We start from the raw sequence: 27,451 nt of genomic DNA on the forward strand, positions 1-27,451 counted from the left end.
GTGTTAGAGTTAGTGTTAGCAGGGATCGCTGTATCTCTAAACCAAACTAAACATTTTATTCATAGTCATGCAGAGAGTCATAGGATTACACAGCACAGAAACAGGTCCTTCGGCACACCTTGTCCATGGTGACAAAGTTGGGATTCTGGTCTCATCCCATTTGACTCCACCCCATAGTCCTCTAAATCCATATATCTGTCCAAATGTCTTTTAAATGTCATAATTGTATCCACTTCGATACATTTCTCTGGTAGCTCATTCCAGATAGAGAACATCCTCTGAGTGAAAATGTTGCTCCTGTAATTCCATAGAATATAGAACAATACAGCACAAGAAGAGGCTCTTCGGCCTACAATGTCTGTGCTGAACATGATGCCAAGACCATCTCTAATCTGCTTGCACATAAACCATATCCCTCCATTTCCTTCACATCCATATGCCTATCCAAAAATCTCTTATATGCCACCTTGGTATCTGCAATCCACTATCGTATTTATGTACATAACGAACAGTAGAGGTCTCAGATCCCAGCTGAACTCCACTGGACACAGAGCTTCAGCCTGAGCATTGTCCTTCCACCGTGACCCTCTGCTTCTATCAGTAAGACAGTTCTGAATCCATGTGACTGAGCCACTGTCAATCCTATGCACCTTGATCTTCTAAATCAAGTATTGATCAATCAAGATGGGGGAGTTTTATCAAAATCCTTACTAAAATCTATCTAGACAACACCCACCACCCTATCCTCATCGATCACCTTCATCTCCCCTAAATTTCTCCCCTCTCTACTTAAGCCTGGTACCCTCTAGTTTCTGTCTGAAGAAGGGTCTCGACCTGAAACGTCACCTGCCCACGTTCTCCAGAAATGACCAGTTCTGACCTGTTGAGTTACTCCAGCACAGTGTCCTTTTTAAAACACTCCATCTTGGGGAAAAAAAGACTATTTATCCATACCCCTCATGATTGTGTACACCTCAATAAGATCACCCCTCAGCCTCCTACAACTAGATACAAGTTCCAGCATATCCAACCTCTCCTTATAACTCAAGCCTCCAAACGCAGGTAACATCCTGGTGAATCTCCTCTGCTCCCTTCCCAACTTATTATTATGCATCTTATTCCCTCTTAAGTTCTAATCAGATTCCCCTTTGACTATTCTTCCTTCACTACCTCCACAGGCAAGGAATTATTTTTACTTTGAGGAAAAGTCACTTCCACCACATAACACTCCCCGTTTTGGAACTATTCTGGTATATTTTCACAAAATGCTGGAGTAACTCAGCGGGTCAGGCAGCATCTCTGGAGAGAAGGAATGGGTGACGTTTCGGGTCGAGACCCTTCTTCAGATCCGACCCAAAATGTCCCCCGTTCCTTTCTCTCCAGAGATGCTGCCTGTCCCACTGAGTTACTCCAGCATTTTGTGTCTTATCTTCTGTGTGTACCAAGCATCTGCAGTTCCTTCCTACACTAACAAAAATTGCAACTGCTTATGTACATTGCTATCAAAGAGAAGATACAGAGGAGGGCAGCATTTGTAAATTTCACTGCCCTGTTTCCTGATTGATTAAACTAGTCATGTTTTGCTTGTTTATGACAGGGATCAAGGCTGCAATTTCTGGGCCTTGATTGTTGTCACGTGAGCCAATTTCTGGTTCGGTCATTATCTGTATCGTTAAATAAATCTCTTCCTCCTCCCATACTCAGCAATGGGTTTTTTTCCAGTCTGCTGGGAGAAGATTATTGTGTAAGGGATGGGAATCTATCTAATTATGGTTATAGGATCCCTGGTGTGGCAGTGCTATTACTAAGAGAGATATTTTTTCAATTTACTGAGGAATGAGGGAGGGACAACATAACTTGTAGTTAGAGGCACAAATATTAAACAATGGAATCGTCCGTCTGGGCAAGTTTGCAGGTCTCAGTCGGAGGTCCAAGTCTGGTGGCAGGAAATGCAACACAGCACTGCAGTGACGATTTGCTTTGTACAGTTGGTTTTGCATGCAAGGGGAGCTCAGTGCCTTTGTGAGCTGACTTTCCTGCAGCTTGGCCTGAGTGACTTTGTCATGCCCTCCGAGATGCTGCCCAATTAAAAGAGGCAAAATAAAACCCAGATGCCGTCGTACCTGAGCACGGGGGCTGTGATGGAGTTGTTCTTGGCAGGCAGATCAGAGCGAAGCAAGTGGAAATGTTCAACCCTCAGCGAAGGTTTACAGAGCCACTTACAGCTCTGTGGAAATCAATAGCAGTGAGACCAGTCCAGTCAATCTACGCTCTCAAATATGCTTCTGTCTAATGAGTCTGAGGGACTGAACATTGATTTGAGAAAGAGCAGAATTGTGTGTTTGGCGTCTCAGTGCACTGAGAATAATCAGGTAGTCTATAGGCACCTAATAAATTAGACTGTTGACATTATTCCTTATTTGCTTTGCTACTTTCCTAATGCTAAAGAATTAAAGTTCTCTGAGGAATGCAGGCTGTTGTTTGCTTCACACTCTGTTTTGCCAAAAGTGTGCTGCAGCACAGAACATCACAGAACGCCTTTTGTGCAGAGTAAAGTGTCTCATACCAACCCATACGTATATACACCTGTCCACAGGTATACATCTACATGTATGTCTTTACATGTACGTACATTTATATGTATTCATGCAGACATAAATTCACAAAGACACACTACCTCACATGTAAGAAAATAACTGCAGATGCTGGAACAAATCGAAGGTATTTATTCACAAAATGCTGGAGTAACTCAGCGGGTCAGGCAGCATCTCAGGAGAGAAGGAATGGGTGACGTTTCGGGTCGAGACCCTTCTTCAGACTGATCTCGACCCTTCTTCAGAAGGGTCTCAACCCGAAATCTCTCCTGATGCTGCCTGACCTGCTGAGTTACTCCAGCATTTTGTAAACACTACCTCACATGTAGTTGGCGCCAAGAACAAAGGAGAACCCGGCGAAGGGGGAACTTTCCTCCCATTGTAAGAACAAACAGGAAGAACAAAGGGGGACCTGGAGTGTGGATCATGCTGAGAACTAAGGGCCACCACAATGGAATGTGTTCAAAATGGTTTGTGCAAAATGGAATACTTTGTAACTTTGGCGGTGCCCTTCCTGTGGCGACTCTTTGCATACCTTGGGTATGCTAAACAAAGAATATCACTGTGACTTGCCACATGTGGTGATAAAGTATCATTCAGGCAAGAGTGTGAACCCATTTTCATTCTGGCACTTGCACGGCCAATCTTTTTGTTTCGGTGCAGTTGAAGACAATTAATACCGCACTAAGATCGGCCATAGGATGATGCAACTATACAACCCATCCTAGATGTGGCAGCGCAACGAAAGAACTCCAGCCTGCTTTCCTCCTATCGCTCTGCCCTCCAGTCACCCATTTGTGGTTCCCATTGAATCTGCTTCCTCCTCATGCAACCCGGTCCAATGACAAGGCACCTCATCACCTCTACTGAATTTTGAGAGTTTTGTTTTGAATCTGTACTTGGTTATGGACTTTCCTGTCAGTGTTCTCTGCTCACCCTTACTTACTCTCTGAGATTGATTTTATGAAATGTTCGTTTGATCTTCTCGACTGCACAGCACAGCCTCTCTGCTCATCTGGCCATGTGCCATTATGCTGATGCCTTGCTGGGAACATAAATGTAAAAGAGGAATTCTATTTTCTTCTGCACTATCACAAGGAGGTGAGAGTGAACACAAAAGTCTCCCTTGTCTCCTCGTGTTAAATACACAGTGCTGGGAGTGCCAGCCCAGTTGTCGAGACAAGATGCTCCTACTTAAAGGAACATTATTTTCTCCATGACTTGAAGAGAAGACTAGCGAGGCAGCAGGTCAAGAGACAAGAGTGTTTTGTTGTCATAGGTCCCAGGTAGAAAAATGAAATCCATACTTGCAGCAGCACAACAGAATATGTAAACACAGTACACTGTAAACAATAAAATAAACGAGGAAAAAAAGTTTAGCGTGTGTGTATATATACATATACAAGGTATTTATTCACAAAATGCTGGAGTAACTCAGCAGGTCAGGCAGCATCTCAGGAGAGAAGGAATGGGCAACGTTTCGGGTCGAGACCCTTCTTCAGACACATGTATATATACACACACACACATTTATATATACACGCAAACACACATGTATACACACACACACGTACACATGTATATATACATACATACACATGCATATATACACGCACATACATATACACATGTATATGTACACACACACATACACGTATATATGCGCACATATGCACATGTATACATATACACACACGTACACATATGTGTACATGTGTATGTATATATATATGTGTATATATGTGTGTGTGTATATATATACATCATATCATCATCATATATATACAGCCGGAAACAGGCCTTTTCGGCCCTCCAAGTCCGTGCCGCCCAGCGATCCCCGTACATTAACACTATCCTACACCCACTAGGGACAATTTTTACATTTACCCAGCCAATTAACCTACATACCTGTACGTCTTATATATATATATGCATATATATATACACACACACACACGCACACGCACATGTGTACACATAAAAAACAAACAAACAGTATAAGAAACATTCTACGATCAATTGTAGTCTAGTCCAGGCTATTGTTTCCAAGCTATCAGTTAAATGTTTAGTTTGTATTCCCAAACGCTCTTTTCATGGGAATTAATGGTAAAGGGACACATTGACTGTCCACTCTGTCAACTCACGAGTGGGTATAAAATATTCCACAGCATTATTCTAAAGAATAGTGGTCGGGTACTAGGATTCTCCTGGCCAATATTATCCCTCATCACACTGATGGACAGATGGTACGCCTGGAAGATTAAATGTAAACACTTTATTTTTCAGCAAGATGCAATGGAGATATAATAGCGACCGCTGTTACCCTATAAAATTGACCAGGCACTTTCTGTCTTCAGTCACCCTAGTGACTCCAACATAATTTCCTTATCACATTATTGAGAACCCTCTGTGGTCTTGGCATCACAATTTGTATGAAACCCTTCCTCTAAAATTCAAGGCAATGCAAGACTTTTTTTCTGTGCATGACAGGCAGCATCTATGGAATACATAGAACATAGAACAGTACAGCACAGGAATAGGCCCTTCGGCCCATAATGCCTGCACTGAATATGTTGCCAAGTTAAACTAATATGTGCCTGCATATGATCCATAACCCTCCATTCCCTGCATATCCAAATGCCTATCTAAAAGCCTCTTAAATGCTACTATTGTATCTGCCTCCACTGTCACCCAGCACATTCTGTGTAAAACAATTGCCCTGCACATCTCCTTTAATCTTTGCCCCTCTCACCTCAAAGTTAAGTCCTCTAGTCTTTAATCTGATTGAAAAACAGTTGATGTTTCAGAACTGAACAAGGGAGAAACAAGGTTAGACTTTGTAGCTGAGACGATGAGGAAGGTTGGTGGTGGAACAAGTTATCTTTCTGATAGGGTGATGTCATGTCGCCATGGAGGGGCAGTTAGGTTTCTTTGTCTGAGCAATTGGGACAGTCCGTCTAACGTTGTACAGTCTGTCTTACTGGGAATGGCCAACATTTATTATTGGTTTAATACTGTTGCCGCAATATTCTATCGGGGTTTACTGGAGTGATTAGAGACAGTGTTGATAACAACTTTGATCATCTCTCCAGAGCATCAAATTTCAGTTGCAAATAAGGTCCGTGAGGAAGACAAGTCAGAACGGCAGAGGTCCAGGAAGTAGTGAGTGGGAGATGTATCATGGGGTCAGGAATGGTGCAGATCTCAGTGAGGCCTTAGGTCAGGGATCTGGGGAGGGATGGAAGGAAAGAAAGAGGAGTGAGTTGCAGAAGAGATGACAAAATGTGTGAGAAGGAACTGCAGATGCCGCTTTACACCAAGGATAACTCATGGAGGACAGGCAGCGTCTCTGGAGAAAAGGAACTGGTGACATTTTGAGTCAAGACCCTTCATTCCAAAGAAGGGTTTCCACTGGAAAGGTCACCTGTTCCTTTTCTCTAGAGATGTTGCCTGACCCACTGAGTTATTCCAACATTTTGTGTCTACCTTCAGAAGAGTTGGCTAATTGAACTGTTTGGGTGCAGGCATGAAATGGCCATGGACGTGTCAGCAATTTACTTGCTTTCCAGGCCTGCCAGTCCACAAGACATTGTCGTCTCAGGACTGGCCAACGATGGGCGACCACAGTACAGTGTGGTCCACGTTTCTCCACAGTGCTAAGATGGAGCATTGCTTGGTGAAAGACATCATCCTTGGTGCCCCGATGAGGATGCCACGTTGGAGTCACTGCAGTGATTGATGACAGGAAGATACTGGTCAAATTCACCGGGCGACAATGGTTGTCATTACGTTTCCATTGCATGATGCTTTCATTTGTAAATCCAGGCGCACCATCTTTCTCTTAAATGAACAAACATGTCGCATGAGACTTTTTCAATTGAGAAGTGCTCTTAACTTCCAAACTGTCCTATAAGAAAATTTCAGGGCATCGTACGAGTCACGTTATTTGGACGATAGTACATTCATTCCTTTGAAATATTGGTTGTTTCACATCTGCTGCAACCAGTGCTGGTCAGCTTATTCTTTCTTAGCTTGGCTTCCGAAGGGAGGGGCCCACTAGGATTTTGCACATCCAGTGTCTCGCAGCGGGATTCAACTCTCCTTTGACTGAAATGTGTTGGGCTGTGAAGCAGGTGACCCCACAGAGGATAAAGTCTGACCTCAAACTGTCGAGCAAAAATGCAAGCATCCCACTGTGCTCCTTTCATGGCCAAATGCATCAGAAAACTTTGACTTGAAGCTTTCTTTAAATGCGACAGGGGAAGCAAAGTGAACGAGATCCCTTTGTCTGCAATATTCTTCATGAAGTTAATTAGCGTGAGGGTGTTGGTGATTATAATGAATCTAATTCAGGTAAGGAAACCAATTGCATCCCAAATGCACTAACAGCAATGTTGTCTCTTCCTCATTGTATCTGGAATCCAACCAAGCCCAAGTCAACGGAAATAAAAGTGTCTTTTTGCAAGTTGTATTTTGACGACATTCTCTACTAATATACCCAATTTATTCCAAAATGATTTTCATTATAAGAGAGAAAAAAAACTTTTAAAAACATTTTTAAAACCCACAGAGCTTCCCCAAAATATTTTATAATCTATTTTATAGAGAATGTGCAGCCATCCATTGTATAGCAAACTCCCACAATTAGCAATGTGACTGTGACCAGCTCAAGTTAATTTTAGTTACATCAGTTGAGTGGGACTTATATTTACTTGACCATCGATTAACAGAAAATATATCGAGCTTTTTCTTGTGCCTCAGATCCTGTTCTAGAGATAGATATACACCGATCAGCCAAAACATTATGAACTGATGGGCCAAAACATTATGACCGCCTGCATAATATGCTGTTGGTCCTCCGTGTGCAGCCCCATACGCAGCAGGGTGCGATGCACTGTGTATTGTGACACATTCCTCCCGTGACCACCATTAAAAAATTTCTGTGACTTGCGCTACAGTAGACCTTCTGTCGGTTCGGACCAGACGGGATAGCCTTCGTTGCCCTCGCGCATCGATGAGCCTTGGGCGCCCAACACCCTGTCGCCGGTTTGTGGTTTGTCCCTCCTCGGACCACTGTCGGTAGGTACTCACCACTGCTGACTGGGAGCACCCCACGAGCCTTGACGTTTCAGAGATGCTCTGACCCAGTCGTCTGGCCATAACAATTTGGCCTTTGTCAAAGTCGCCCAGGTCTTTACTCCTGCCCATTTCTCTTGCATCCAACACATCAAGAACTGACTATTCACTTGCTGCCTAATATATCCCACCCCTTGACAGGTGGCATTGTAACAAGATAATCAATGTTATTCACTTCGCCTGTCAGTGGTCATAATGTTTTGGCTGATCGTTGTATAGTTATACTGTGTAGAAACAGGCCCTTCAGCCCAACTTGCCCATGCAGTCCAAAATCTGGTGAACAAATCTCTGGAGGCAATGGGCAAGATTTGGCTCCACCATTTAAATGGCGGTGCTTTTGTTTGCAAGGATACAATAGCCAAATCTTCAATGCTTCGGTAAACAATCTTCTCGGGACACCGGGGGAAAGTAGCCTTGGCTCTTCTTCAAATAGGAGGCATGGCTCTCATCGAAGATGTTCATGTCTTCTACAAAAGATGGGTGAGTGAGAGGAGACATAAAGCCTTGCAACGACTTCTGGTCTGTCTACTGCCATGATAGAGGTATCGATCGATCTTTAATAAACTGGCTACACTTCAAATAATAGAGCGATATTGTCTTGCAGCAGTAAATCCTCACCAAGTACTTTCCAGGACTTGATGAAATATTATCCTGCATATTTCTGTAGATCAGAACTGCCAGCATAGGAGTCACTGCTTTAGATCCATTGATTAGCTATCCTGTGGGAGGAAGGCTGTGTGCCTTTTCAAGAACTGATCTTGATTCCTGTAGATCCTAATCTTGCTGGGACACATCAACATAATATTTTATCAGATAGCCATTAAAGGAAAATATAGTGTGCCTGTGTTTTTTCCCCAGCTCAAAGCATCTTCTAAAGACTTGGGAAATGAATGCTGAGAGATAAGATTTTTAGATTTTTTTAGATTTAGAGATACAGCGCGGAAACAGGCCCTTCGGCCCACCGAGTCTGTGCCGCCCAGCGATCCCCGCACATTAACACTATCCTACACACACTTGGGACAATTTTTACATATTACCCTGTCAATTAACCTACATACCTGTACGTCTTTGGAGTGTGGGAGGAAACTGAAGTTCTCGGAGAAAACCCACGCAGGTCACGGGGAGAACGTACAAATTCCGTACAGACGGCGCCCGTAGTCAGGATCGAACCTGAGTCTCCGGCGCTGCATTCGCTGTAAGGCAGCAACTCTACCGCTGCGCCACCGTGCCGCCCTAAAGATCCAGTAGCGAGGTTTGCCCCTGTACTTTAAGTAATTTTAGTTTGATAGATAGCAGAATGTCCAAAGATCGGGGTGGCAGTAAAAGGAATGGGTTTCTGAGTTAGGATAATTCTTTAATTAAAACATCCTTAGAACTGTAGATAGACACAAAAATGCTGGAGTAACTCAGCGGGACAGGCTGCATCTCTGGAGAGAAGGAATGGGCGACATTTCGGGTCGAGTCTGAAGAAGGGTCGCGACCTGAAACGTCACCCATTCCTTCTTTCCAGAGATGCTCCCTGCCCCGCTGAGTTACTCCAGCATTTTTGTGTCTATCTTATGACAAACTGTATCCTGGGCTTGTGTGGCACCCCACCCCCTAGTCCCCCCCCTTAACCCCTGTTCCCTTCCTTCCCATCAGCACACTCACACATCTAGCCAGTAGGAGGTCCACCAGTGGATCTTGCCCCCTGCTGTTGCTCCTCATTATATCATGGTGTTTCTCCATTCTCACTCTGTCCTTTGACAGGCGGTCATTGTTTCTGATTGTCTTAACCTGTCAAAACCAATTTCCATTGCGAAGGGCAGACGGTGTAGTTCACAGCTCATCTCACCTCAGGTCTGCCCAGCCCTTGTCAGTGTTCATTTACCTCCCTCATTCATCGGAGAGAGAGAGGCGTGGTCCTAACTTGGAAAATGCACCACAATAAACAGAGGAACCAACCTATTAGCGCTCAACTGGAATGCCAGGAATCTTAATTAGGAGCATAGTCAATTATATCAATTGATATTTGTCCATATTTAATTATGCACGCTGCTGTGCGTTCTAAAGGGTCTATTGTTCAACCCCATTCAAGGCAATGACAGTTAGTGATGGGATTTTTGCCCTGCAGTGGGCGATAAAGGAAACTGTTTCTCTTCGTACCTCTTTCTCAGCTTGTGTGGTAGTTCCTGCTGGTTGAGGAGACATCCCTTTGTATTTTGTCAGTGGACATCCCGATGCTCCATTTCCCTGCCTTCTGTCGCTGAAATTAAAAAACGACACAGAAAATAGAAGTGTTTCAAATGACTGAGGAGTGAACCAAACTCACAAAGGCTGACTGCGACTTATTTTTTTTTTTTAGAAATGCAATTCGTGAGCCGGGACTGAAGGGGCCATTGGCATTCGTGAACATAAAGCAGCTTAATAAAACATAAGGTGATTGAATATTTTCAGCTTGTGATTTAGTATCAGTAAAAATATTGAAACGGTTAGAATTCTCTCACAGCCTACAGGTTTAACGGCCAAGTTAGTTCCTCGAGGTCTTGTCCTTTCAGGAGGGAGGTGCAGTTTGTGACAATAGGTGAGAGAATGTGAGTCCAATTATCAGAAGCAGAGCATCAAAACATAACGATACAGGAGGAAGCCATTCAACCCATCTGATCCATACTAGCTCCATCATGCCCATTTCCCTGTACCAACTTAACCACTCTCACATGCCAGTCATCTCCCTCTCGAGTTATTTTTTGTAGACAATAAACAATAGACAATAGACAATAGGTGCAGGAGTAGACCATTCAGCCCTTCGAGCCAGCACCGCCATTCACTGTGATCATGGTTGATCATCCACAATCAGTACCCTGTTCCTGCTTTCTCCCCATATCCCTTGACTCTTTAAGAGCTGTCTAACTCCCTCTTGAAAGCATCCAGAGAACTGGCCTCCACTGCCTTCTGAGGCAGAGAATTCCACAGATTCACAACTCTCCGAGTGAAAAAGTTTTTCCTCATCTCTGTTCTAAATGGCCTACCCCTTATTCTTAAACTGTGGCCACTGGTTCTGGACTCCCCCAAAATCGGGAACATGTTTCCTGCCTCTAGCGTGTCCAATCCTTTAATAATCTTATATGTTTCGATAAGATCCCCTCTCATCCTTCTAAATTCCAGTGTATACAAGCCCAGTTGCTCCAGTCTTTCAACGTACCACAGTCCCGCTATCCCGGGAATTAACCTGGTGAACCTACGCTGCACTCCCACAATAGCAAGAATGTCCTTCCTCAAATTTGGAGACCAAAACTGCACACAGTACTCCAGGTTTGGCCACTATACCTACATTAAGGGGGTAATTTCTAGGAACTATTTGAACCTACAAGCAAGTCCATCGAATGTGGGAGGAAAACTAAGGAAGCTATAGGGAAAACGTGCAAACTCAACATTCGAGGTGAGGATCGAACCCAGATCCCTGGAGCTGTGGAAGAGCAGCGCTAATTGTGTCACGTAGACAAGATCATTCCTGGATCCAAATGGGTCAAGTTGGATTCAGGCTGAGAGAAAGACAGCACTTGCATTTTTGCCTTGCCTATCATAATCACAGGATGTTGTATACAATGCAGGCACCTGTCATCCTACACTCCAGGTTCAGTCACAAAATGTCTGTTCACAGAGCCACAGTTTGAGGCTCAGTTTGTGTCTTTTTTATTTTTATTTTTTATTTTATTATTATTTTTTTTAGTCAAAAATATTTATTCAAATATTAAAATAATATATACAATACAATAAAACCAAAACAGAACCCACCACCAGAATACTATACAAACAAATATACCAATTGAAACTATTATACAATTATATTGCAATCCCCATCCAGGATACATCCAATCCCCGTGGTGCCCAGCGGTCCCGGAAATCCTCCAGGGTGCCCGTGGACAGCGCGTAGTACCTCTCCAACACCACCCGGGCGCGGATGTAACCCCGGAAAAGGGGTAGGCAGCTGGCTCGGGCTCAGTTTGTGTCAGGGTTCTGACCACGTTCGGTGAAAGATAGAAGTTCAAGGTGAGCTCGGAGGTCAGGCCTCGTGTTCAGGAGAGAGTCATTGACTGCACATCGCATCCAACAGCTCAGCGTCAAGCCACAGATGGTGACCACATTCATTTAAATGGGGCACTGCATGAAGAGAAAGATACCTTTTTGAACTCCTTCGTTATTGTGTTATTTAAATTTTTTAATTTTAGTAATTGCATTTCTTTTCATTGTTAATACTTTGAAAAAATACATTGAAAAATTAGAGATTGTCAATATTGTCAATGAGACTGTTGTTATTTTTATGGTATTTTAGTGTGTTATAATTAATTGTATTTCTTTTGAATGTTAATACTTTAAAAAGATATTGGCAATCAGTGGCATCAAACAAAAAAACTGTTCAAAGACCTGTTCAAAGGGTGGTACGTACGGTGGCTCAGCGGTAGAGTTGTTGCCTTACAGCGCTTGCAGCGCCATGAGAATGAAGTTACCCAATCTACTGGTCTGAAACCAGTCCCTGCTAAGACATCTACTTGGTTTTCACAAATAAAATGCACAGGTTTCACTCTAACTTCAGCATTGTGGGCAATTGGCATTGTAGCGCAGCAGTAGAGTTGCTGCCTTACAGCACCAGAGATCCGGGTTCGACCCTGACTACGGGTGCTGCCTGTACGGAGTTTGCACGTTCTCCACGTGACCTGCGTGGGTTTTCTCCGAGATCGTCGGTTTCCTCTCACACTCCAAAGACGTACAGGTTTGTAGGTTAATTGGCTTAATTGGCTTGGTATAAGTGTAAACTGTCCCTAACGTGTGTAGGATAATGTTAATGTGTGGGGATCGCTGGCCAGTGTGGACTCAGTGGTCAGAAGGGCCTGTTTTCGCACTTTATCCCTAAACTAAACTAAACTAAACTAAACTAAACTAAACCTTTGACAGTGCGGGATGTGGTGGGGAGGGGGTGGGGCTTGGTTTTCAAAGGCAGTCAAGGAGCTCCAGTGCTGAACTCTAGGAAGATATCACCTCTGCCATACTCATTGTTGGAGGGCACTCCAGCTCTTGGTCAGTTGACCCTCCATGTCCAGTGAAAGAGTGGGTTGGCATTATGGTGGGGACCATAGAGAGTAAGTCCGTGCAATGGTCAAGACTTGCTGGCTCAATACTTCACTGCAGTTTTAGGCATCTTAATGTGCACAGATTACTACCTTATAACATTCCACAAACATGAAATTGGCTGCAAAGCACTAATGGACATCCTATGTCTGAAGAAGGGTCTCGACCCGAAACGTCACCATTCCATCTCTCCTGAGATGCTGCCTGACCCGCTGAGTTACTCCAGCATTTTGTGATACGTTGGACATCCTGTGATTGTGGTGGGCAGTAGAACAATACTTTATTTTCTACTGCCCACTACTGAAGAAGGGTCTCGACCCGAAACATCACCCATTCTTTTTATCTCCAGAGATGCTGCCTGTCCCGCTGAGTTACTCCAGCATTTTGTGTGTGTCTATCTTCGGTTTAAACCAGCATCTGCAGTTCCTTCCAACTCAGCCTGAAGAAGGGCCCCAACCCGAAACGTCACCCATTCCTTCTCTCCAGAGATGCTGCCTGTCCGTGCTGAGTTACTCCAGCATTTGGTGTCTATCTTCGGTTTAAACCAGCATCTGCAGTTCCTTCCTACACAGAAAAGTACTTTTGTTCTTTAACGCGTGAATCCAACTCGACCCATTTGGGGCTCTCTTCTGACTACAGTTGCAGTCACTTATCAGCAGGAGGTGAGTGGTTGAGTTGTATTTTTCCCCGATGGGGTCTAAGTGCTCTGATTGCCTGCCCCGATATAATGACATTGCCTAGTTACACATAAACAGAAACCCAGCCACAGCTGCTCGGCAAATAATCCTTTTCTATTCCATAACATTGCACCTTTCTGCTACATTAATCGACACGTCTGTGCCACAAAACAGGCCACGTTTCGACAGCAGTCCAACATGACCTAAACTGCAGGCTCCCAGCATGGGGTCCCCTCCATTCCAAGTGTCTCTGATTACTTTATAATATTCTGCGATGGCAGGAAAAATTGTAATTCGAATTAGGCTTGCCTTTTTACCTCCGCTTTTTATGCTGCAATCTATTTTTAATAAGAAACATTCACCTTTGCCACACAGTCCCTCTCCTTCAACCGCCTGTTGTTTCCCAAACTTTCTTCTTGAAAGATTCTCCTTATTACATTACTGAAGATAGACACAAAATGCTGGAGTACCTCAGCCAGCGGGTCAGGCAGCATCTCTGGAGAGAAGGAATGGGTGACGTTCTGGGTCGAGGCCCTTCTTCAGACTGACACAACAATTGTCAACCAAGACCTTTGTGCCTGATAATGTATTGGAATGGTGTTTTCACATTTGTACACCAGGTATTGAGCTGGTCATCGTTGTTGCTGTGTTTTGGGTGATCTCATAGGACAGTAATGGAACAGAGTGAGTAGAACTGCTGCCTCAGAGCACCAGTGATCCGGGTTCTGCCCTATCCTCCAATGCTGCTGTCTGCATATCCTACCTGTGACTGCATGTTTAGCCCAGGTGCTCTGGTTTTGTCTCCAAAACATGCGGACTGATGGGTGAATTGACAACAGTTAATTGCCCCTAGTGGTAGAACCTGAGAAGAGTTTTTTTCTGTAGGAAAAAAAACTGCAGATGCTGGTTTAAATCGAAGGTAGACACAAAATGCTGGAGTAACTCAGCGGGTCAGGCAGCATCTCAGGAGAGAAGGAATGGTGACGGAGCTCGATTGAATGATGGAGCAGAATGGCCTAATTCTGCTTCGAAGAATTATGAACTCCTGGATAATTGTTCCAATGGTACAAGGTAAGGATTGTCAGTATTTAATGCACTTTAAGATATTCTTTGGGGACTCTCTGTTTTTGTTTATTAGGCTTCCTTGGAGCTGAAAGTGCATGGTTGAAGATTACGTTTGAGGGTTTCGCATAGGTTGTGTGATGCCTAGACCTGAAACATTAGCTCTTTCTTGTCTCCACAGATGCTACTTGATTTGCAGAGTATTTCCAGCATTTTTTGCTTTGTTTAGTATTTCTACAGCCATTTTATGACCACAAAGTATTCCAAAACATTTTACAGCCTCTGAAATATTTTGACACCTAGTAAAACAGGAAATTTAACAGTCAATTGTAGCACACCATATTCCCACAGGATAGTCTGTCCTTGGATGCAGGTTGAAGAATATATGTTGGTCTGGTCGCTAGGAAGAACCTTGTTCTGTAGAACTTTCTTAGAGTCCAGAATCATAGAGCATTAAGTCAAGCCTTTTGTCCCATCATGTCCATGCTGACCAACAAGCCTCCATTCACACTGATCGAATTTACCAGAACATAGACAATAGACAATAGGTGCAGGAGTAGGTCATTCGGCCCTTCGAGCCAGCACCGCCATTCAATGTGATCATGGCTGATCATCCACAATCAGTACCCCATTCCTGCCCTCTCCCTATACCCCCTGACTCCGCTATCCTTACGGTGAGAGGAGCAAATTTTAATCTAGTCACTGCCAAGATTTCTTTTTCACTATTGGCCATGACTCGAGTATTCTCAGGGGTGGCACTGAACAGGTTAATGGAGATGTACGGGGCAAGTTTTATACACAGACGATGGTGGGTGCCTGCAACATGCTGGCAGGGTTGGTGGTAGAAGCAGATATGATAGTGATGTTTAAAAGGCTTTTAGACAGGCACCTGGATGTGCAGGGAATGGAAGATTATGGATTGCGTGGAGGCAAATTAGATTAGTTTATCTTGGCATCATGTTGAACATGGACATTATGGCTGAAGGGCCTGTTCCTGAGCTGTACTGTTCTATGTTCTATGTATGAAGGCTGGGGAGTAACAGGAATGAACAACTGTCAATGGACACACATGACTGGTGATGTCCTTCAGGAATCCGGGTTAGGGCTCAGCTTTACACCGCACCTTTAATAATCTTATTTGCAAGGATAGAGAGCCACTCGTTCAATTTTCCTGATGCCACTCAGTGTCACAGGGAACAGTGTAGATAGGAGCAGAATGTTGCAAAGGGACATTGATGGATGAAGTGAGTTGGAGAAAAAACTTTACAGATGGAGATCAAGCTGGACAAACATGAGGTTGTCCACGACAGACATAAGAAAGATAGATTGGAATATGGTCTAATTGCTGATAACTTGGGTTTATAGGGGAATAGGGAGATTCATTGATCTAAACTAAAATTTCAAGTGCAGAAAATAGCATGAAAAGGCTAAGTGAATGTTGGCCTTTATCTTAAATGTTTGGAAAAGAAAGAAGTGCATCTTATGTTACAGTTTTTATAACATGCTGCTCAGAGCCCATTTGAATTGCAGCATTTAGCTGCCTCTTGAGAAGGATCTGTTGCTCTTAAGAGGGTGCGATGCCAATTTACAAGAATAATTCTGGAGCTCAAAAGGTTAAATGATGATAGATTGCATAGCCTATGAGTATAGAAAATTAAAGGGTGATCTAATAAATGCTTCGGATGATTGACGGAGTTGATAGGGGAGAGGTTTTTCTTCCATCGTGGGAGAGAGTCCAAAATTAAAGGCGACTGACAAAAAGGCGGTGTGCAGGAAACAGAATTTGCACAGACATTATTATGTATGTAGTGTAGGTTAAAATGTGTAGGATACAGAAACAAGGAACTGCTGATGCCTGTCAATACACAAAAGGACACAAAGTGCTGGAGTAACTCAGCAGGTCAATCAGCATCTCTGGAGAATATGGATAGATGTCAAGACCCTTCTTCAGACTGAAGCCCATCCATCTTCTCCAGAGATGCTGACTGACCTGCTGAGTTACACCAGCACTTTGTGTCCTCTTATGTGAAGGATATGTGTGATATAAATGTGCATGGACACATACAGGCATACACACATACAGGCATACACAAACAGGCATAAGGTGCAGAGTGGAATAAACACGTTTAAATAGCTAATTATATCACTAGCGCTCATTTATATTCCAAGCACTGTGCGCAGTTAAAATGAGAACTCACACATCCTCAACAGATTGGCAACAGGATTGTAGAGAACAGGCATCATGCAAAGAAAACCATTGGAGGCAGGGAGCCAGAAAACATCCCAGTGAGCTGAGAGTGTTGGTGACATCAGTGGCAGACTGAGGAACAAACAGCATTGGTGAGATTATCAGCTGCTCGCCCTGAGAGGATGCCAATGTGTACGGCCATGAGAGGGAAGACCAGCCACAGCTCAGCCTGAGAAGAGGCCTCACTGCGGCTGGGAGAGGGACCGGGATCCTGGCAAGGACAGGCACTATTCACATGGAGAAATGCTGAGTTAGCAACATAGAGCAATGGCCAGTGGCACTAGGGTGACAATAGACAATAGACAATAGACAATAGGTGCAGGAGTAGGCCATTCAGCCCTTCGAGCCAGCACCGCCATTCAATGCGATCATGGCTGATCACTCTCAATCAGTACCCCGTTCCTGCCTTCTCCCCATACCCCCTCACTCCGCTATCCTTAAGAGCTCTATCCAGCTCTCTCTTGAAAGCATCCAACGAACTGGCCTCCACTGCCTTCTGAGGCAGAGAATTCCACACCTTCACGACTCTCTGACTGAAAAAGTTCTTCCTCATCTCCGTTCTAAATGGCCTACCCCTTATTCTTAAACTGTGGCCCCTTGTTCTGGACTCCCCCAACATTGGGAACATGTCCAATCCCCTAATTATCTTATATGTTTCAATAAGATCCCCCCTCATCCTTCTAAATTCCAGTGTATACAAGGGTGTGTGTGTAAATGTGTGTGTGTGTGTGTTTGTGTGTGTGTGTGTGTGTAAATGTGTGTGTGTGTAAATGTGTGTGTGTGTGTATGTGTAAGTGTGGGTGTGTGTGGGTGTGTGTGTAAGTGTGGGTATGTGTGTGTGTGTGTAAGTGTGTGTGTGTGTGTGTGTGTAAGTGTGGGTGTGTGTGTGTAAATGTGTGTGTGTGTGTAAATGTGTGTGTGTGTGTGTGTATAAATGTGTGTGTGTGTGTGTGCGTGCGTGTGTGCGTGTGTGTGTGTGTGTGTGTGTGTGTGTGTGTGTGTGTGTGTGTGTGTGTGTGTGTGTGTGTGTGTGTGTGTGTGTGTGTGTGTGTAAACGTGTAGGAAGGAACTGCAGATGCTGGTTTAAACCAAAGATAGACACAAAATGCTGGAGTAACTCAGCGGGACGGGCAGTATTCTCTCCAGAGATGTTGCCTGTCCTGCTGAGTTACTCTAGTCTGTATGTGTGTAAATATGTGTGTGTAACTATGTACGTGTCTAAGTTTGTAAGTGTGTTTGTAAACATGTGTGTCATAACGAGTGTCCTAGGTTATCTGTGCATGTGAGCGTGTAAATGTGTGTGTTCACATGTGCATGTGCACTGCTATAAAATACTCTCCAAGGTTAATTTGTTTAGTTTAGCGATACAGTGCGGAAACAGGCCCTTCGGCCCACCAAGTCCACTTTGACCCTCGATCCCTGCATATCGATCCCTGCATAGTCCTACTCACACTAGGGACAATTTATAATTACACCAAGCCAATTAGCCTACAAACCTGTACGTTTTTGGAGTGTGGGAGGAAACTGGAGCATCTGGAGAAAACCCAAGTGGTCACGGGGAGAACGTACAAACTCCATACAGACAGCACCCGTAGTCAGAATCGAACTCAGGTTTCTGGCGCTGTAAGGCAGCAACTCTGCCGCTGCGCCACCGTGCCGTGCCGCCCTTTTACAGCAGCTAATTTAGTAAGTTGGAAGGTGTAGCCATTAAACTAAACTGGCACTGAAATGGTGGCAATTTCAGGCATTTTGGTGACATTAGCTTTAGCAGGAACAGCATCAGATGATACTGATGACAGAATGGCTGCATCGTACTTTGGTAGCATGGCGTGAGTGATCGTGGTCCAAACCTTCCGGTTCACATTTAGGTCCCATGGGAATGTATTGGAACTGAATGCTCAGGATTGAGGCTGAGGGTGGGAAGACACCTGCAAAAATGTGAGCATGAGAAAGGCACAGTGGTAGAGTTGCTGCCTTACAACACCAGAGACCCAGGTCCGATCCTGACTACGGGGCTGTCTGTAAGTTTGTACGTTTTCCCTGTGACCACGTGTGTTATTCCCAGGTGCGCTATTTTCCCACATTCCATAGACCTGCAGATCTGTGGGTTCTGTAAATCATCCCCTTGTGTGTTGGATAGAACTAGCATACCGGTGATCATTGGTCAGCGCGGACTCTGTGGGCCCAACGCCCTGTAGCCACACGGTATCACTAAACTAAACTAAACTAAACTAAACTAAACTAAACTAAACTAAACTAAACTAAACTAAACTAAACTAAACTAAACTAAACTAAACTAAACTAAACTAAACTAAACTAAACTAAACTGAGACACTCTTGCAGCTGAACTGGGACCCAAAACCTTCCATATATTAACCAAACTTTTGATGTTGTACAAAGCAGATGGCTAAGTAAACCCAGTGAGTAAAGTAGACCAAAAGTTAGAATATAAGAAAATAACTGCAGATGCTGGTACAAATCGAAGGTATTTATTCACAAAATGCTGGAGTAACTCAGCAGGTCAGGCAGCATCTCAGGAGAGAAGGAATGGGTCGAGACCCTTCTTCAGACTGATGTCAGGGGGGGCGGGACAAAGGAAGGATATAGGTGGAGACAGGAAGATAGAGGGAGATCTGGGAAGGGGGAGGGGAAGAGAGGGACAGAGGAACTATCTAAAGTTGGAGAAGTCAATGTTCATACCACTGCAAGCTGCCCAGGCGAAATATGAGGTGCTGTTCCTCCAAATTCCGGTGGGCCTCACTATGGCACTGGAGGAGGCCCATGACATAAAGGTCAGACTGGGAATGGGAGGGGGAGTTGAAGTGCTCGGCCACCGGGAGATCAGATTGGCCAACGCGGACCGAGCGCAGGTGTTGAGCGAAGCGATCGCCGAGCCTGCGTTAGAGTATCATCAGTCCATCTCTAAACTCTCAGCGATCGATGTATTAGGACCACGAAAGTGAGCTTGCCAGCAAGTGCATTGCCTTGGTGAGGAACCTGCCTCCACACAGCAGTCTCTGTGCTTTCAGAGACTATATGCTGTATCATAGCTCTGCGGCTTAATCAAAGAGCAACTTGCATCAAGGCTTTTAAATATACAGAACTTAAAATTTAATCAATGCTTTTAAATACAAAGAAATTTACATTTGACCTTGCATGCAAAATCATGACATTTATGGAAAAGACGTTGAGGAATGCTACAGAATATCTTCTAATGCTTGAGCAAAACACAAAGGGCTGGAGTTACGCAGCGGGTCAGGCAGCATCTGTGAAGGGAATGGATGGGCAATGTCTCAGGTTGAGACCTTCTCCAGACAGTGTGAGGATGGGTCCTGACCTGAAATGTCCATATGTGGGAAATGATCAAATATGAACTTCTCAGCTGAAATGTCGAACCTACGCCTCTTGTGCTCTCTCTGGTACACTAACTATAAGGGGTGTAGAGAGGGCAGGTGGTAGGAAACCATTACTCAGAGCAGAGGTTTCAAAAGGGGGCATAACTTTCTTGAGGGCATAGGTTTAGGGTGAGGATTTAATAGGAATCTGAGGGGTAACTTTGTCATGGTGGGTGTATGGAACAAGCTGCCAGAGGTGGTAGTTGAGGCAGGGACTATCCTAACATTCAAGAAACAGGCACATGGATTGGATAGGTTTGGATAGATATGGACCAAATGCAGGCAGGTGGGACTAGTGTAGCTGGGACATGTTGGCCGGCGTGGGCAAGTTGGGCCGAAGGGCTTGTTTCCACACCATATCACCTATGACTCTATGACTCTAATAAAGAGGGCTCATGTTTCTCAGGAGATAAGTATTTGGGTGGAATAAATGAACTCAATAATTTGGATCTACACATCACTAAATGCAACGAACGTAGAGGAACCACAGCTGCTGGTTTAAACCGAAGACAGACACAAACTGCTGGGGTAACTCAGCGGGTCAGTCAGGATCAATGGAGAAAAGGAATAGGTGACATTTTGGGTTGAGACCCTTCCTCAGAATTCAACAGTGCAGTTTATAGGCTTCGAAAAAAAGCAGATTGCGAGCTCTATCATAACAACAAACTGCTGGAGAATCTCGGCAGTCAAGCAGCATCTGTGGAGGGAAATGGACAGTCGATATTTTGGATCAGCCCCTCAAATCCTGGCAAAATTCCTCGTACATCTACTCTGCACTCAGTTTTATTGAGAGAGGAATACATTTTCCCTTAAAAAAGGAAGTAAGGCTTAAAATGCTGTGCAATTTTGGTACGAGTGTGCCGTTTAAATTGGTGGTTTCAGAGTTGTGCAGTGTGGCTCAGTGGCTCAGTGGTGCAGCTGGTCGAACTGATGGCTGACCCGGACCTCTGCTGCTTTCTGCGTGGCGTTTGCTAGTTATTCCTGTGGCCGCATGGGCTTGCTCCGGGCGCTCCAGTTTCCGTGCACATCCCAAAGATGTGCGGGTTTGTAGGTTAATTGGTGTATGGTTTATCTGTAAACCTCCCCTGGTGCGTAGGGAATGGATAACGTAGAACTAGTGTGGAACGGCGATCGATTGGTGGCGTGGACTCGGTGGCCTTAAGATCCTGTTTCCAATCAATTAAAGTAATGCGACATTACCTGTTAATTAACTGGGTCTCTGAACTCTGAAAAAGGGACAATCGTTGGATGGCCTAATAGAGATCTGTGAAATTGTGACGACTTTTCTGGAGAAAATTAGGAGAGAACAGAATAAGTCAGTCACCAAAAAATAAAACAGCCACGGCATATAGATGCGCCTGAGAGCAGTGAGCGGGCGGGACGTGGTTGAGGTAAATAGTATAGATTCATTTTGGGAAAGGCTGGATAAATGAATGAGAGGGAGGAAGTAAAGGGTTATGCTGATAGATTTAGACTAGGAATGGCTGGAGGCAGCATTATTGAAGAATATACATCGATGTGGGCTAATTGGGCCAATGTATTTCAATGTAAAAGGGTCCAGCGCCATTAGACTGAGAAAGTACATGTTGTGTTGTTAGATTGCTTTGTCTTCAGCTGCTGAAGATGGAATTCTTTTCATTGCTAAATGCAAAACCCACATACCTTGAACATTTTAATTGTACTGTGCAAATACTTCCTGTACGTTTGAACAAGTGAGGGAAATTAGGGCGATACAATCGCAACATCTGTTCTACAGAAGCCTTAATGAAAGCCTTTATGTTGTTAGCAGAACTATAAAAGTATATATGTCTACTCGAGATTAGAGGGTAGAACCTTTTTCAAGACTGAAAATGCAATAGGCCCCCTGTTAAATTACTGCAACATGCCCATAAAATGGTGCAAGACAGTTTTAACTGCTTTGAGTTTTTAAATTGGGGTTTACAGTTCCCGATTAAAATCAGCTTCAGGCACAGTTGTTCGAAGTCAAACAACCTTCGACAGTCTTGCATTTGAACAGTGGTATTCTGTGAAACACTTTACTGTGCTAGTGTTCAATTACTGATGCAATTATTTTAGTGCATTAGAAATCAAATCTGACTCTAAAGGTTGACCTAATTGATAAATATTTACTTTCAGTCCTTCACAGTGCTGAATGCGCAGATGTTATCAAGCAATCAGTCTGAAGAAGGGTCTCGACCCGAAACGTCGCCCATTCCTTCTCTCCTGAGATGCTGCCTGACCTGCTGAGTTACTCCAGCATTTTGTGAATCAAGCAATCTTTTGGTCAGTGGATTCGACTTTTGGGTGTAGGAAAAAAACCCTGCAGATGCTGGTTTAAAGGTAGACACAAAATGCTGGAGCAACTCAACAGGCCAGGCAGCATCTCGGGAGAGAAGGAATGGGCGATGTTTCGGGTTGAGACCCTTCTTCAGACTGAAGAACGAACGGTCTCGACCCGAAACATCACCCATTCCTTCTCTCCCAAGATGCTGCCTGGCCTGCTGAGTTGCTCCAGCATTTTGTGTCTATCTTCAACTTTTGGGTGTGTTTTGCTACGGAGTTTGCAAATGAGCTGTGCTTGGATGGAGCCCAGGAAGGGTATGAAAGCAGAATGAGAGAGAGAGAGAGAGAGAGAGAGACTGGGAAGTGGACATCTCACGAGGGTCTGTTCGCAAATGGCGGAGTTCTCCAAACAGAGGATATTGAGGAGGCCGTGCTTGGGAAGGTGTGGTAAGTGGAGGTCAGGACGGTTAAACCACCATTATGACTTTGCCACCCCTGAAGCCATCTGCTGAAATCTGAGTACTGGTAATTTAGTACTGGTAATTTAGTTTTAGTTTGGAGATACGGTGCAGAAACAGGCTCTTCAGCCCCCCAAGTCCACGCCGACCATTGATCCCCACACACTAACACTATCCTGCACACACAATGGATCATATATAATTTTACCAAGTCAATTAGCCTACAAACCTGTACGTATTTGGAGTGTGGGAGGAAACTGGAACTCCCGGAGAAAACCCACGCAGGTCACGGGGAGAATGTATAAACTCCATACAGACAGCACCCGTAGTCAGGATCGAACCCGGGTCTCTGGCGCTGCAAAGCAACAACTGTACCACTGCGCCATCGTGGCGCCCTTATATTCATTGAGAAATACTGAGAGATAAGGAGTGTATTTGGAATCCAGAGTCATTGATGAAGGCATCTTGTCGCAAAGAGCTGTGGATGGTTTGGGGGGATGGTGGTAGGGGGTTACAGATGATCTGGTTTTGATGTCTGTGTGTAGAACATGGAGGTAAAAACAAAACACAAAGGTGTGGGAGAACTCGGTGGGTCAAGCAGAATCTGTAGAGGGAATAGACAAACAAGGCTTGGGTTGGGAGGGGAAGGGTCTTCAGACTGAAGAGGTGTCTTGAGCCAAATCACATACTATCCCAAATTGAAAGTGTATTGCATATGCAATAATCTTGAGCAAAACACAAAGAGTCAGAGTAACTCAATGGTTTAGGCACTATAGATAGACACAAGATGCTGGAGTAACTCAGCGGGTCAGACAGCATCTCTGAAGAAAAGGAATAGGTGACGTTTCGGGTCGAAATCCTTCTTCAGGCACTATCTCTGGAGGAGTATCCACAGGAGAACGATCAGGGCATCACTACCTCTGGAGAACATCGATCAGCATCAATGTGAAGAAGGGTCCCATCCAGAAACGTTGTCTATCCACGTCCTCGAGAAATACTGCCTTACTTGATGAGTTACTCCTATACTTGGAAGTATATTGGTGCTCCGTTATCATTATAGGGTCTCAATCCTGAATTTCTCTACATACGCGCACTTCCGGAAGTGGCGGCGCTGCCCTGCAGCTGCGGCTCGCCAGCAGTCTGTTTGTCTTTCTTCTTTTCCTGTCTATTTGTTAGTGTTAGATGTATGAAATAGTCTATCTTTAGCTGTGTATATGTGGGGGGTGGTGGGGGAAACCTTTAAAAATCTCTTCCTCAATGGAGATGCGACCCTTTCCGAGTCGTATCTCCGTTTGCGCTGGAAAAAAAAAAACGCGGGGCCTTCCATCGCCCGCGGGGCCTTCCATCGCCCGGTGCGGCATTGCCGCTGGACTTAACAGTGCCCGGCGCGGCTTGGCCGCGGGACCTAACATCGCCCGGCGCGGCTCGGTCGCGGGACGGTTCAGCGCCAGGTGCGGCTCGGCCGCGGGGCCTTCCATCGCCCGGCGCGGCTCGGCCGCGGGACCTAACATCGCCCCGCGCGGCTCGGCCGCGGGACCTAACATCGCTGGTGCGGCTCGGCCGCGGGGCCTTCCATCGCCCGGCGCGGCTCGGCCGTGGGACTTAGCTGCGCACGGTACGGCTGCGGGGCCTTCCATCGCCCGGCTCGGCCGTGGGATGTTTCAGCGCCCGGTGTGGCTCGGCCGCGGGGACTTGGGCGTGGGGAAGAGAGCGGAAGTTTTGTTGCCTCCATCACAGTGAGGGGGTGTTTGGAGTCACTGTGATGGGTGTTTGTGTTGGGGTCATGTGTCTTGTGTTTCTTTTTTTGTGTGACTGCTGGTAACGTAATTTCGTTCGGTACCTCGGTACCGAATGACAAATAAAGGCTCTTTATTCTCTGTATTCTGTATATCCAGCAGGTTTACCACATAGACTGCAGAAGAACAAGAAAATGTGTCTATCTATAGTGACTGACCCACTGAGTTACTCCAACACTTTGTGTTCACCGACACCTTCTGAAGGGTAGTTCAGGGTGTGCATTAAATACTAGCATGGCCAGTGACACCCACATCCAAGGAATTAATATACAATTTGCACAGTGCAGTTAAGTTGCACATTGGCAATCTAGTGGGCTGAGCCATTGATCCAGAGTCACACTGACTTTCCAGCACAGTGGTGGGTGACTTTAACTTCCAATAATTAAATAAATCTGGCAATAAAAGACCTGTAAGAAAGGTGACCTTGAAACTACGGTTGTTATTAAAGCCATGTGGTGCACTAATGAAGTTCGGGGAAGGAATTTTGTCAACCTTTGCTGCTTTGGCCCAGGTGTCATTTGAGACCAAATTGTTAACTTTGATATAGCCTTTCAGATCAGTCTGTTGAGGTATAAATCAGCAAAACACAAGGCACTGGAGCAATTCAGCAGGTTAGGCATTATCTGAGGAGGGCATGGATTGACGACGTTTCGGGTTGGGACCTTCCATCACAGTGTAGAAGGGTCCTGGCCCTCAACGATGCCCATCCACGTCCTCCAGCGATGCTGCCTTACACGCTGAGTTACTCCGACACTGGGGTTTAGAAGGATGAGAGGGGATTTTATAGAGACATATAAAATTATAAAAGGACTGGACAAGCTAGATGCAGGAAAAATTTTCCCAATGTTGGGGGAGTCCAGAACCAGGGGCCACAGTCTTAGAATAAAGGGGAGGCCATTTAAAACTGAGGTGAGAAGGAACTTTTTCACCCAGAGGGTTGTGAATTTGTGGAATTCTCTGCCACAGAGGGCAGTGGAGGCCAACTCACTGGATGAATTTAAGAGAGAGTTAGATAGAGCTCTGGGGGCTAGTGGAATCAAGGGAGAAGTTGGGCACAGGTTACTGATTGTGTTTGATCAGCCATGATCACAATGAATGGCGGTGCTGGCTCAAAGGGCCGAACGGCCTCCTCCTGCACCTATTTTCTATGTTTCTATGACACATGAAAACCCACATTCAGCGAAAGAGCAAATAACACAGGTAATCGATATCATTGCACAGAGAGAGAAAGACTTCTGCAAACGCTCATGCGAACACTTTTGCCTCGCAGATCTTGAACTCATTTTGGCATCTCTTGCACCACAGAGAGAGGGTACTGTTTACATTAATTGTTGTTGTTTGTCTTCTTAAGGTTATTGGACTCCTTGTGAGAACTCTGCTGTAGTTCTCCCATTGAAGACAACCTCTCTGTGCTAACTCATGTTCTGCCATTGGGTCTGTCTAGCCTGAAAGGCAGGAGTTTGAGCAAACAGCCCTGGATAGGCACAAGAGAATGTGCAGACATGTATAGTAAAGCTTTATTCAAAATGTAACTCAATGGGTCAGGCAGCTTCTCCGGAGAAAAAAGATGGGTGACATTTCGAGATGGGACCCTCCAAAGGGTCCCGACCTGAAACATCACCCATCCTTTTTGAGTAAGGATAGTTAACTTTGAAATAGCTTTGAAGGGTCCTGATTCAAAACGTCACCCGTCATTTTTCTCCAGAGATACTGCCTGACCTGCTGAGTTACTCCAGCACATTGTGTCTATCTTTGGTATAAACCAGCATCTGCAGTACCTTCCTACAGATTAAAAGACCACATTTTCTTGTCTTTATGATACTCAAGAGGATTTTGGGCAGCCGGAGTTACAGTGTAACATACATGGGCACCTTGGTTGAGTCGAAAGGGCCTGTTTCCTTGCTGCCTGATTTGAGAGCACTATTATGATCTGAGAGAACTTTAAACTCCCCTGTGGTAGCCTGGCCCTTGTGTATAGCAATCCATTCTTCCCTCACACAATTAAAGCATGGAATAGTCTTCACCCTACTATAGTTATTCAACCAGACGCAACTAAATTTACGGCAGCTCTTCTCCAAGAAGCCCTTCTTGCTTAAGCCCATACTCCGCCACCTCCAGTTTAAATTCCATTTGGAATATTTTGGAGGACTAAGAGCGAAGAAACAAGAGCCACTGAGTTCTTGGATCTGATATTTCTAAATAGCTCAACAATACCAACAGCACGAGCTGCAAACTCCCTTGTGTCCGAGTCTTTACCATCGGGGCTGTGAATTAATATAAATGTACATTAGTCAGAGTGGCACTGGGGCAGTGAGTTTAATTCAGATTGGTAATTAGAGATTCAGTGCATTAGTTTGAAGGAGTGTGCCAGAGCTGTCTTATCCTGTTGTGTTCTCTAATCGAAGGTCTACCAACCACCCTATCTCCTAATTTACACTTAGCGCCACTCCAGCCAATCAATGAATTAAATATTTAAGTCCTTCAAAATCGGTTTGGTTCTGTTTCCTCACAATAAGCTGTTGCAATGAGGGGGAAGATTACAATGACAGTTCTTGGTTTAGTTTCGTTTAGAGATACAGTATAAGAGCAGGCTATTCGGCGCACTGAGGAAGTGGCGGCGCCTAACGGCAGCGGCTGACTAGCAGTCTGTTCGTCTTTTTTCCTTTTTTTTTTGTTGTGTGTCGGTGTTGGGATGG

The sequence above is a fragment of the Rhinoraja longicauda genome, chromosome 35 (assembly GCF_053455715.1).
Source record: "Rhinoraja longicauda isolate Sanriku21f chromosome 35, sRhiLon1.1, whole genome shotgun sequence".
Taxonomy (NCBI): Eukaryota; Metazoa; Chordata; class Chondrichthyes; order Rajiformes; family Arhynchobatidae; genus Rhinoraja; species Rhinoraja longicauda.